This window comes from Drosophila novamexicana, unplaced genomic scaffold (assembly GCF_003285875.2).
Source record: "Drosophila novamexicana strain 15010-1031.04,08,12 unplaced genomic scaffold, DnovRS2.1 tig00000121-arrow-pilon, whole genome shotgun sequence".
Classification (NCBI taxonomy): Eukaryota; Metazoa; Arthropoda; class Insecta; order Diptera; family Drosophilidae; genus Drosophila; species Drosophila novamexicana.
The window spans coordinates 221,330-235,625 of NW_020824773.1; the positions used below are offsets into that span (position 1 = coordinate 221,330).

At 36.4% G+C, this 14,296-nt stretch overlaps 1 protein-coding gene and 1 long non-coding RNA gene across 2 annotated transcripts in view; one reads left to right on the top strand and one right to left on the bottom strand.

Moving 5' to 3' along the window:
• Positions 1–14,296, bottom strand: part of LOC115757982 (prolow-density lipoprotein receptor-related protein 1) — a 63,930-nt gene that overhangs the window by 45,654 nt on the left and 3,980 nt on the right. The gene's annotated exons all lie outside the window — the stretch shown is intronic.
• LOC115757994 lies at positions 651–1,818 on the top strand. The gene is made up of 3 exons (XR_004017385.1): positions 651–724; positions 778–1,212; positions 1,286–1,818. It is a non-coding gene; the product is annotated as an uncharacterized LOC115757994 (long non-coding RNA).

Sequence of the window (14,296 nt, forward strand, 5' to 3'; positions counted from 1 at the left end):
GTTTATATCCGTTTTTTAATTATTTTTAATTAATCAGCTTAATATAACATTTGTAAAAGCCTGGCTAGTTAATTAATGTGTGCATTTTTAAATACTCATTTTTTAATTCAACTCTATTTTAAATTCCTTTCGAAACAATTCTAAATTCAAGGTTCTGCTTGTTTTTTTTTCACACACCAAATTGATGAAAGTATTTTGACAACAGAAAATATTCCCATCGAGCATTGCGTCCTGCGATAGAATTAAAAAATGAAACATTTTTTCTATAAAAATAAATTGTGCTTTAAAATTGTACAGCTTACAAAATCCTATTTTCGGGTTGACTATAAATGTGTAAAAGCTAAAATTCATTTTTAATCAATGCCATATTATCAACTGTTTGTTCTAGGCCAACTTGCAGCCAGCGTCAGCACGAGCCAAGGATGCTAGTGAGAATACAAGTGGAGCGCCACATTGACTAACCTACTGACGACTTAACCCGCACACACATAAATTCTCGAGCGACAGACGTTGTGCTGCTTAGATAGGGGCAAGGCAAGATAGAAGCAGGCTAATGGCACGGCCCAACCAAGCAACCAATCTTGAGACTCTTCTGGTCTCCGCAAAATTTATTATAAAATTCAATCTTTTTTTTCTCTTTTTTTTTAGGTTAGCTAAGTGAACTTTCGCCAAAGTGCCGGACAAATCTGTAGGCGGCCAGTAACCTGGACCTGGCAGCGGAAGTGTAAGTAAAAAATGTAGATATGTATGCATATAGAAAAAATAAAACCAGGCTAGGTATTTAAATCGCTTTTAATGGAAAAATATGCAAAGCAGCGGCAGCCTACGTAAGCTAGTTGGCTCTGGAGGCTGTTGCAAATCTGTGCGGACTATTGGCCCGTCAGGTTCCGGCAGTAGGATCCCAGGCAGCCGCCCTTCATTAAAATTCCAAACATTTTCACTTTACCAAGACGCGCGCACGGAAATGCTGACACACTTTAAAACAATTTTCTGGCGTTCTTCCCGTTTTGTCTGCGGGGGCGACGACGGCGCTGCCAACGCAGGACATATGACAAACTTGACGTAGCATGTCAAAAGATTTCAAGGCAATTTGGCAGTGACAGAGACCAGGACAGCCACAGAGAGTGGAAGAGGCGACCGACGTGTGTCTATGCAGTGCAAACAGTGCTGGGAAGTGTAGAAAACTTTGACTATGCTGTCAAGTATGCAATGGTAATTTTCAACACCACACACGCACGCACACACACATGCGGTGTTAGACATTTGGTAAAAAGTTTTTCCACAGAACATAAATTGAAATTCGATTGGTACAAGAACATTTCAAATTAGTCAATTTAATGTGTCACTTGTTTGTAGCAGAAGCTCAGTGCTGTAAGCACTTGTTTAGATGCAGTAAAACTTTTACGGATGACTCGCCAAGAACAATTATAAATCTAATCCAATGTAAGACCTTTTATATGAGCACTCAGTAAAACGTTATCGAAGGGTGTGCAAATAACAATTGAGAGGAATAAAGAAATTGCGAAAGAGAAAGAGCGAGAGAGAGAAAGACTAGTTGGCTAACTAGTTTAGGCACTTTCCTGGATCGCAGCATCAAAAGGTTGACAATTTTTGCTTTAATAGAGAAAGCATTGACATCGAGTTTAAGCGAATATTTTTGCAGTAGAGGGATTTCAAATTGACAGCTCTCGATTGAGTTAATGCTATAGAGCAATCGCGTATTTATTTGATGACAAATCCCTAATTTAATTCATAGTAGGTAAGTCAACATGATACATTGCAGGAAATTAAACCTTTACGAAAAACGTTTTCAAAAAAATTATTTGAAAATGTAATGCCCTCGTGAGTTGAACTCAACACCAAAACGCAAGAGCATAAATAATAAATCCTATTTATGATATATAGTTCACTCCATAAAATTAAACTAACCCTAAACCCCGGCTTTTTGGCAACTATCATTGCATATAACGCAATAAATTCAAATGATATATACAATTGGAAACCACATTTGCTGAAATAGAAATTGATCAGCACATCGAATGGCACATTGGCCACAATTTTCATATGTTATAAATAAATACATTTATTTTCTAATGAGCTGGCAACTTTACATGGACCGAAAGCAAATGCAATCTGTACAGTTTACACATTGTAAATAGAATTTTGCAAAATGTTATAATAATTTTACGAATCTAATTGGGAAGCTATTTGCGTGGCGCGGTGGTGGGCAGGGGCCAGATTCATGATAAGCCGTGTGCATTTTAAAACTGATTAAATTAACTCGGGCAAAAACAACAAAGACAACAATCGCAACAACGACATTAACAACAACAAGAAGAAAAACATAAGGAGCTTTTAGAACTACCGAAGTAGCATTAAAAAGTGTTAGGAGTTGGAAAGCGTAGAAGACGATGGGTAAGTTAAGAGCCGGTAGTCGGAGGAGTGCATTCGTTTTGCACTGCACAGGATGGAAACTGGAACAGGGGCAAGAAGAAGCACTGCAAGGACTACACTACTATAAAATTAAGATTAAAAGCTTGCAATGTGTGCGAGCTGTTCTATCTGCCCCCGTTTATTAGTATCTCTCTCTCTCCCCCTCTCTCTCACTCTCTGTCTGGCTGTTTATTTGCCTGTGTGTGTATTTAAGGTGAGCGAGTGTACTAGCACTTTACTGTCCATACAGTTGTTTGTTAATGGTTTCCTTCAGATGTAGCAAAACAAACATGCTGAAGCTGAAGCTAAAAAGCGTTTTCTTTGCCCTCGTGCCAGATTAGTTGCCCGACCGCCACAAAGGACTAGGATATTAAAAAATTTCTCTAATACACAATGCACAGCACCAGCGTTAAGTGAAACAAAGCAGCGTTTTAATTTACCAAGCATGGCGCATTAAAAAAAAAACAACAACTGCAATAATAGCAACAACTATATAACAGACGCATCCACACAAGCTGACAACAAAGTGGAGCAACACGGCGCATGGCAGCTGAGAGATGAAGGAAAAACGTATATATACAATTATATATATATATATATATATATATATATATATATATATATATATATATATATATATATATATATATATATATATATATAATTGTATATATATATATATATATATATTTTAAGGCCAACAGCACGATTCGTTGCCGGAATATGTCAAAGGCCAACGAGAGATATCAGCTACTTTGCAATTTTCGTGCTTTATCAGCGTGACCAAAAAATTTTGTTTGACATTCACAATTTTTGTGCCGCAGCAAAAACAATTTGCATTGATTTACGGCAATCAGCACACAATAAAAGCATGTGATCCCCTCAAGAAACAATTAAAAAGCTACTACAATAGCAATTAAAAATGTAATGATTTTTCTGAAATTAAATTCAACTACAATGTCTTAATGTTGTCAGATTGGAAAATTGTCTGTAAGGAAAATATATAACTGTATTTAAATGATATGGCAATAGTAAACAAGGCAATGAGATATTTTCAAATTTACACACTTATACTTGACAACTGACAGATTGTCATATACTGATTATTTGAAATCAAATTTCAGAATTTTGGTTTTATTATTCATATATAATCAAACTATAATAATTAAAACAATAAACTTATATTGATTGAAGTATTTTAAATTTATATGAAACAACTCTATCGCAATGATTCTCCATATTTTAAATCAAGGCAAAAACTCGCATTGTTACTGCCTGATAATTCACGCATTCGTTAGTACTTAGTAATACCTGAAACCTAACCCAAAAAAAAATGTTTATTTTTTTAATAAGTTGGTTCTATCCAGGGTATTAAAATTCATCAAAACTGCAGGCTACGGGCGCCTGCAGAATGAACAAAAATTATTGCAAACAAAAAACATATAATATTCAATATTTTTTTATAGTGTTTTCGCGCTGCGCCACGAGATAAATTGCAATGCGGTGAGCTGAAAGATATATACTCGTCTATATATATAAATATATAACAATGTATGCACGTATTTGTATTTGTGCACATTTTCGAAGCTTGTAGAGAAAAATGATTATCAGAGATTGATTAACGTGTGTGCGCCCTTCGGGGTTGTAGGTCGCTTCGGGCTCGGGGGCAAAAAGCGGCAGCCGGAGTCGAGGTCAGAGCCCGGACTGGGCACAAGTTCTGCTGGCCCTTTTTTCATTATTTTTTTTTTTTTTTTTGGTGGTGGCTTTGTGACTTTTTACAGGGTTGTCAGCAGAGCACGAGTTGAAACAAATGTATGTGTGTTTTGTAACTGTGTGAAAAGGGTATTTATATAGGATTCTCGTATTATTGTAACTGGGGCGCCCGCATTTGGGCCTTGCATGTGCGTTAGACAAATGAAATATGGGAGATGACAGAACTCTCAGTATTTTTATGAGAAAATGCCATGCCATCAATTTGGACTGTCTGCAGTGGAAGCTCCATGATAAAACAAAGAGTTTTTCCAAATTTCATTTAGCAATTAAACTTACAATTTTTTGAACCAGTTGCACCCCGTGGAGATATTTAAAAATCGATGTGTGGAAAGTATAAAATGGCTTAGGCATAAATTTATAAACCACTAGAGCTTACTTTTGTCATCAATAACAATAATGAAAAGGGAAGCTCTATATCTCTCATGCCTAAGATGACAAATTCTAGCAGATATTAGTCGGCTTTGCCCGTGGTTGCTTTCAAATTAAAGCTCATCAGCTTTCTTCCAAATTCTTGGAATATCCAATAAAGTGGAGAACATATCTCAAATCGGGTAAAATGATCTTTCAAAGGTTTTTGAACCCCAAGATTAGAAGCTTTTTCGACATGTGCTGTGCTTTGATCACCGAACAGTCAGTTTATCAATTGCCAATCAGTCAATCAATCAGATCAGACAATTTAAATAGATATATATATATATATATATATATATATATATATATATATATATATATATATATATAGATACAATACATGTAGTATTTACATTGAGCATTTTATAATTGGCAAAAATATATATATGTTTGATTAAGATTAGCTGACTACCTCTTACTTTTTCTGTCTCTTTGTATGAACACCTCGGATTTGAAGACTACAAATATATGAATATATAAGGAAGCTTATTATTAAAATAAACAAGTATCGGAACATTTCACTTAATGAATATCGCATTTGGAATTATAGCCTTACTTTTGGGTGCACACAAATTTGAATTTGAAACCCTTAACTCCTGAACTACAGAAAGGAAGAATCTCAGCTGGACTGCCTGCGTGTCATTTATTGTGGGTATGCTGTGTAGCTGGGTACGGGGTATTGTTTAGTCGGGCTCTTATACCTTAGCCACACGTGTTTGTTTTTTGTTTATTATTATGTAGTAATTTTTGCTTTTGTTGCAAAATTCCAACGTTGTCAATCAATTGTCAATTTGGCACTCCATCAGATGAATAACGCTTAAAGTTCCCTCCGCATGTTTATTCCCGCTGTCAATTATTGATATTGTCGGGACTATCTGTGAAACAGTTTTTGCAGTCGCATATATATATACCATACATATATATACCGTATATATATGACATACCTCTGTACATATGTACATCAGCATGCATGTATGTACGTATGTATATATTTATTAATTTGTGCAAATTGAAATTCATTCGCGTCGAGTGCCAACAATTTCATCTGTAAAATGTCTGGCAATGATATTGTTGTTATTAATCGAGCGAGTCAATTTTTCATCTCCATCCAGTTCCCATAAATCCCCAATTCGCACTTTTTTAACATATATATTTTGATCCCTGCGCACGGCCCCTTTAATTAAATTGAAAAATTGTATGAAACGCGTAAATTACACAAATCAACGGCAACAACAATAACAATAAAAAAAATATATAACAGAACAAAATAGGTAGGAGTTTCCATTCAAGACCGCCCGACTTCAAGATGCCCTGTACGCAGCTGTACATTTAGCTCGATCTATTTTAAAAGAAAATTGTAGGGAAATGGGCGAAGCCTGATATTGATTTTCAGAATAGGCATTCAATATCTCTTAAAATATTCATCAGACATCGAAGTGTCAACACAGACGTACCTCCGGAATATACTCTTCAGCCCATTTTCAGCGATTAAAGCGTGTAAAAAATTAAAAAAAAAAAAATTAAAAAAAAAATTAAAAAAAAAATTAAAACAACGAAATTTAAATGTAGGAATTTTTATTTGGTTTATTGTATTTCAATTTTAAACTGAAATGGTTTAGCACATGCATTTATTTTTATTTAAATGCGTTAAAAATCAATGGCAGAATTGAAAAAAAAAGTATTAAAAAAACGCGTTAAGCCTTTAAATAACGGTGCAAAATTCCTCAAAGTGGTTGGTCTGGTCAGTGGTTTTGTGGTGCAAATTGTTTAACATGGCTAATTAGCACCTAATGCGCACTGATTGAAGCGCCACAGAGTCAATAAGCAGAAAGCTATGGAAGATGAGGAGGAGGCTAACTATGTACACTGTCTAAAGGAAGGGCGTGGCCCACGATCTGACATTCAGGTGTAAAAGATAGTATACACGGAAAGTGTATCAAAGAGATTAGTGCAAATTGAAATTGATTTTCCGTGCAGCAGAAATACGAAATGAGAATTTTAAATGAAAATTGATGTAGGTAACTGATGAGCACGACACCCACAAGCCCGACCCCTCTCGCCTTAATCCGCTTAAGCCATCGATTTATTTAACAGGTTTCGCATAAGCAATGTGAAATTTTATAGCGTACATATTCATACATTAAACTATTTAAATCAATTTAGTTAAGTCAAACGGACAAATGTATTATTTAATTTATTTCGAGTGCACAGTTACAAATATATAAATAACATATTAAATTAATAATATTTGTTGTTAAATTGATTATGTTTGTTTGTTTTCACTTCTTTCACCACGTTTTGTGTCTGTCTATGTGAATTTTATTGTTTTTCATTTTAATTCCTAAGCGTACAATATGCTTTCCCATTGTAATTAAGTCGAATTGCAAAAACAATCAAGCTTCTCAAGCATCAGTAGAACATTATTTTAAATTAATTTTATAGGCCATCCCCCGTAGATTCCCCAAATGGTTTAATTAAGCCCACGGCATTCACTAAAACAATTAAGTAAGAACTGTGCCTAGGCCAGTACGCGGCCTTCAGTACTCAGTAAGTCGGCGTTAAACAAAATTAAAACTAATTAAAATATTTTGGCATATAAATCAACAGTAAAAACGACTCCCACACGCCCAGCCTTGCTTGGGTTAGGGTTATGTGGAGCATCCACCTCACTTTGAGGGCGTTTTTCTGGCGGGCATCTCCAGTGCTAGCAAACTTTGTTAGTTTTAGCGCCAATTTTAATGTGGAAACTTTTTGGGGGAAAGCGTTGTTGCCACATTTAATCATTTGCTCTGCTGTCTGAGTTGCGGTCTTAAAGCACTTTTGTTGAGCTACTTTTTTGTCGCTTTGAGTTGAATGATTAGCAAAAGTTTTTAATTTTCTGTCCGACTCACTTTAAAGTCAAATACGAAATTATGCCTTAACATTCTTTCTATTTTGCTATTTTGCTGCGGAGAATATCGCTCACATTTTTGCTATGACTGGTTGCAATTGTTGCTGTAGCTTTCAGACGTTGTTGAGAGCTCGTTTGGAATTGCAGGAAAAGAAAAAAGGAACAGCTTGTCTCTAGGTCACTTTGAAGTCAAATATATGTGAAAATTGCTGCTAATGTCTGCAGCTAATTGGGATAAATGTCCTATTTAATGTAGTCGAAGAGCAAACAGCTTGTCAAAATTAAAAGAAAATAGTTAAAGAAGGGCTTTGAAGAGCTATATTTTTGATAAAATCTTTATAATACTGCACTTTTAATTAAGAAGAGATCTAAATTCCACTGCCTGAGTATAAGTCGAGATCAGATTGTTCATGTGACCTCTGGTATTGGTACCTTGAACTGTCTGTATACTATGAAACAGTTTTTTATTCTTCAAAGCTTGCAACCTCATTATTTTTCATCTGTCTTTTTTATTATTGTCTTCCTATGAATCATTCTAATCAACTTGATTAGCTTAGAGTTTAAGCTTCGCCTCCTTCGCCTCGGTAACTCTTCCAGTTCAATGATGTATTTCCATTGTCAATCTTTTGCCTGTGCTCATATTTCATGGCTCGCTTATTGTTTCGCCGATAAGCAGCCTCCACTACGATGTCTCTCACTCCCACCGTCTCCCTTTTCCAGCACATTCTCCACAGCTTGTGGGGCTTGCTGTCGTCGTAATGCGCTGAACGTGGACATGTCATAAATTAGGAAAAGCTCGCCGCATCAACGATTATGTCAAACATTGTGACAGAAGCGTATCTTATTGATGATGCTTATCGGCGGGGCTGACAACAAATGTGAGTTGGATGTGACACAACAGGGACGTTGAATTAGAGGCAATATGAAAGATAAATGCGATAGAATCACATTTTCTTCATACTCCACTCACATTTGCTGATGACCGGGCATTAAGCACAACTGAAAACGTGGAGTGCTAAAAAGCCCATTTCTTAAATAGGCCGGGCCAGCAGCAACAGCAGCAGAAGCAACAACAACAACGCCGGCAAACAAAAGGCGTTGCGTAAAAACAAGAAGTGGAAACAATTTGCCAAAGCGTCGAGCGCTTGGTTATAATAACAGCAGCAGCAGCAGCAGCAGCGACAACTGCGGCGGCAACAACAAGTGCGAGTCATTGGGGAACGAAAGCGCAGCAAACAAAAGGCGTTGCGCAAAAAGAAAAGCCAGGAAAAAAATTAGTGCACAAAAAGCAACAGCAACGACAAGAGCAAACGGTGACTGCATCAAGGTAGACAAATATGCAAACGCAAAAAAAAAAAAGCAACAATAAAAAAAACCGAACAACAAGCACAACATAAAAGCTTATGCCAGGCAACTCTATTGCCCTCCCTTTCTGTCTCCCTCGCGCTATCTCTGCCTCTCCCTTACTCACTTTGTCGGCACTGAAGCGCACTTCAAACAAAATGGCGCCCACATGGAAGCGTGCGATTTGCCGCAATTGCGTATCATTAATTTGCGTTTTAGTTGCCATCCGTACCCTTCCTCACCTTCCTCCAACCCCAACTGACTGCTGTCCGCCTGTCGTCGGTCGCTTAAATTACTTTGTAAAATGTTCGTGCCTGCAACGTGGCGTATGAGCAATAAATGTTGTACACACTCATACAGACAGACACACACACACACATACATATGCAGGCACAGTAAACGACTCGACCCAAGTCAACAACTAAACGCAAATGACAGCGGCCATGTGACCATATTCAAAGTTCATGCGTACCACACATATCGTCTCAAAAAAACAAAACTAATCATGATAAGCCTTACAAAAAACCAGAAATATAACATTTTGTGATGCTCACAAAAAAACTGTTGGTTTATAAACTAAAACTATAAAATGTGTGTATTTCAATATAATTAAATGTAATAAAAAACTGTAAATACTTATATCTCTATGCTGTGGGATGATACCAAGCTTCCACTTAGAGACTGTTCTATAAAAGTAATTACTATACTCTTAAAAAAAATCCTACGATAAATAAAGGTCATACTACGGTGACAACAAGCTTCAATTAGGGAATATATAGATAGACATGCAAATGGTTAAGTTAATTGAGAAGCTTGGATAAGATATGCAATTTGTATTGAAATGTAAAGCTATCGAATCGATGCTTAGTCGAGACAAGAACTAATCTATTTCGAAAATGTCCCTAGATTATGAATTAAATACTTATTTAAAGAACTTTGCGAATTCCATTTGAATTTCTAAAAAAAACTTCATTTAAGTTGTAAATGTACTTTGAGCAAAAACTCGTAGGCCCGTGTAAATGACGATTCACAAAGATAATTAAAATTCAGCACATAAATACTTTAGCTCTTGAGACCCCTTTACACCTTTGCTCTTTGTGCTCGTATATAACAAATTGTAAAAGTTATTATTACTCATAATTCTCGTAAAATAAAATCTGCCTCGTTAACAATAATATTTACGTTTTAAACATAAAATTATGGATTTTACGAATAATTAAAGAGCCGAAATACATAAAAATCTCTTTATTAAACAATATATTTAGTTGCTCTTCAATTGCTGAAAAACAAAGTTTTAGTAATAGTATGGCTTTTGCGTAAATTTAGCAAACTGAAAATTCATAAAATCAATTTGCATAAACACAATTTATATCTTTATCGTGTTCAGTTAAACAGCATTGCCCGCGTGTGCGTGAGTGTGTGTGTGTGTGTGTGTGTGTGCGTGGGTGGATTTGGCACTGCGGCTTGTTGTAACATGACTAAAACATTTACTGCGACAAGCTCAACGCCTTAGTACTCATCACTCTAACCCCGCTTCCCCCTGAACACCCCTTTTGACTGCAGTAAGCGAATGCAAACAATGTAAAATGATTTTCAATATTAAATCGAGCAAGTGTTGGACTTGAAGGGAGACAGAGAGAGGCAGCACTATACTGGGTTTTTACTGTAACGAGTACTGGCTTTAATGCCACCCATGCTACAGCATTATGGTCGTATTATGGATAACGTTCCGGTTCTATGGCATATGGTTTATAAGGCTGTACGCACTCATGTTGTTGCTGTGTGCGTTGTCCTTTTATGGGGTTTATGTCTAACAGAGGCGCCAAGCCCAACACAGACGGGTTGTAAATTTAATAGTTAGCCATTGGCAACGCCTGTGAACAACCGAATTTAAACAGCATTTAAGATCAGTCATATATAAAGAATACAAGTTGTGTGTGGCTCTATTAGTTTAAGTGCATGCATTAGGCTTAGCAGTTTATGAGGTGCTAGCATGGCTGTATCCAATCTCGTTGTGGTCGGGCATTTTGGAGTTTCATTTATTTTATAGCATATTTAAAGGCGCCCTCTTACTTTTATCTGTTACACTTGTTAAAATGTTATTACTTGTTCCTACTGTTTAAATCGAAGTTTATCTTTTAAATAAATAGCAAAAAGTATTTATTTTAATTTTATGTTGTCTAACAGTTTATTGTTTTAATCTAACTTCATCATTACGCAACTTGTAAAAGATGTGCAGGGAATCTATTGTATAATAGAGCGTATAGAATTTAAACTACTTTTGGGATGAACTCTGCTTCTTGCATTTATTCCAAATATATTGGAAACCTTAAATTAATGGGTTGAATGAGTTATCCTCTGTTTATGCTATCCCGATTTCAAATCTAGCACATCTTTAATTTATATTTATATTAAATACATTTTAATGAAATAATAATAAATATTTTATTTTAGCCTATCTTAGTTGAGTTATGCTGAACTGTAAAGCTAAATGTATTTGCGAATACTTATTGGCTTATTTGCATACGCCACACATTCGTATTTCCACTGAATATTTTTCCCTCTTAATACTACGAGAATACTTTTACGCTACTCGATTTCCATTATCCTTCAACTAAATTACCAGCTGCGGCATCATACCTCAATGCAACGTTAACCTCTTAAGTCCACTAAACTGCGCTTGACCATTAAAATTATTTAAATCGAGCTCCAAATGGCCGATGAAGAGCTCGAAAGAAGCAGAGAAAAATTAAGAAATGGCCTCAAGTCGAATACTCTGCGCACGGCCGAGCGAATGGCCGAGCAAAGGCAATTTTAAAATGTTTTCATTATGGGAATGGGGCAAAATAATTATGCCAAAAGTCTGCAAGCCACGGGTAGAAAAACAGAGGGAGGGAGAGCGAGAGAGAGAGAGATAGAGAGATAGAGGGAGAGCTAGATAGCGCATAGGGCATGGACAGTCTGTTAAGCCCGGACCTGTGGTCCACTTGAGCTGCTCGTTGAGTTTGTAGCTTTTGGTTTGGTACAATTATTTCATGCTCATTGCTAATTAAAACTAAATTGTGTGCATGCACACACACACACAAACACACATGCATCAAAATAGAAAGGGGGACAGAGAAAGAGAGACGCCTGACACTCACACAGTAAGTCACATTCCAATGTGTGTGCGTATGTGTTTGCGGTTTAGAGAAAAAGCAAATGCATATCGACATCGTAGAGCTTAAATTATTTAAATTTCATAATGCCTGCCGCGACTTTGCCGCCTCCCAGCACGCCCACCGTCTACTCGACCAAGTAACTTATACGTGTGTGTGTGCCTGTGTGCGTGAGCTCATTACAAGCTGTCACGTGGAAGACTTCAGATGAGTCTCACAAATTAGCGTGTTTCTGTATGTGTGTGTGTGGGCGGTCGTGTGTCAGCATCAAGCAATGAATTTTTAATTGCCATCTTATTATTTGCAGTTCCTTAATTGAAAACCTGAAAGCAACATATTACTGAATGCCCATATAGTAGTTGAATGGAATGTAAAGAACGAATTGCTAGAATTGCAACAGGAAGCATTTGAATACAACTTAAGCTGCAACATAAGCTGCTTCAGTTCTGAAAGAACCAAAGAAAAAGCCAGCTAATTACAAAGAAAACATTCAAGAGTAGTGCTCCGATTAGAATTGTGCTTTTCATTACGCCTGTTATTGGAAATAATGAGTGAATATTGTTATACCCTGAACCTATTAAAAACGGGTAAAAAAGGTTAATAGCCGAGTCGAGCTTGCCTAGCTAGTCGAGCTATAAGAACTAGAGACTTAGTAGATTTGTAACATTGGTGCCCGCCCAGTACGAGATTGATTCCGATAGTTGATAACCTGTCCCTTTTCCAGGCAGTCGATAAAATTCGATCCAAATGCTGTTTATTGACCAAATGTCTTAGGTTTTACGAGCTAGAGTCATCAAATTTGACATGTTACTTCTAGAGTAGTATATACAGATCAAATATCTTTCATTTTATAGCTAATATAATCCTTTACGGGGGATTTTGGAAGAACAAAGGTCCTTCAAAAGAAAGTAGATCTGTATAGTACAGCAGCTCCATTTCAAATCTAGCTTGTGATTGTTCGAGATCTATAAAGGGGTTATATAGTCTATATCATCTTCTGCGTGTTTACATAACTTTATTATGCTTAGCCCATTTGTTAAGAGTAAAAGCGCTTGCTTTTTGAAACTAAAAAGTGTTCATGTGTTCAAACCTGTTTGTCACACTATCATGCTAGTTTCTTTATATATTGGCCTGACTAACTGCTAATAGTTTTTTAAAAGTACTAAAAACCTATTTAAGTCAATACACAAATTACTTAAAAGAGTGATAAATATTTTTCAACTATACTTTGATTTATATACCAAAATATTTCTAAGAGTAGACTTTCCAGCTTCTTTCCTTTTCTATTGGCTTAATTCAGTAAAGCTGTTCGCTGTTTAGTTCCTGTTCTATACTCGAATAGCAGCTTGACAAAGACAATCAACACAGTTTAAAGATACATTTACTTTTTCCATAACCATATAGGGCAAACCAAGTCTACACTCTGGACGCTGAGAATGTCTTTGTTTCCCGAACCGGTCCCATCATCAGCCGTTGTGCGTCATGCGGACCCAGACAGACCATAAAAGTATTGCAACTAAGTACAAAACGAATGAGACAACCGCCAGTTGTTGCCAATGAGCAGCAACAATGAATTGTGCAATAAATCAATAAAGATGCCAACAAAATAAACTCGAAGAACTAATGAAAACAAAAAAGAATAAGCCAAAAACCAAGCACTCGTAATGCCCGGTTTCTCTGGCCAAGTTTCGGTTAGGCAAATAACACGGCAAAAAGCAACGTCAGCGCTTAATTGTTTGCTTATGATTATTTGCCCATGGGCTTTGCCGATGCATGTCCTTAAACGCCGCTTCCTTAGCACTTCCATTTCCCCTCTCCAGTTTGTCTGGACCTCATTTGTAGCAGGCCCACACGGATTTCAACGTACATCCACATATTTATGTACTAGCTAAGCATACAACTAAAACGATTGTTAGTTGCCCTACTGCATTTTGGTTTGGATTCGGGTATTGCGAATTTGTCAGCTGCCTTGCCAATTGTTCATTATTTGGCATATCTATGGCTGGTTTCCAAATCTGAGCACGGATGGTACCACAATGAATGTTCTTTTAATATTAGAAGAGGTCAGCCAAAATTTACCTTTTGTAACTTATTTTATTTTGGATTGTTCTGGATAGCACTGGAATGGTTCGGAGATATTGTCAAAAACGTAGTGGGCTATTAAAATAGAATTTTTGATGTTAATTTTTTAGGCATAAGCTATCGCGTCACATATTATCTAAGGTAAAAATGATACCCTACATTGTGTCCATAAAATTTCATTAATTTTTTTGAAGTAATATTATTT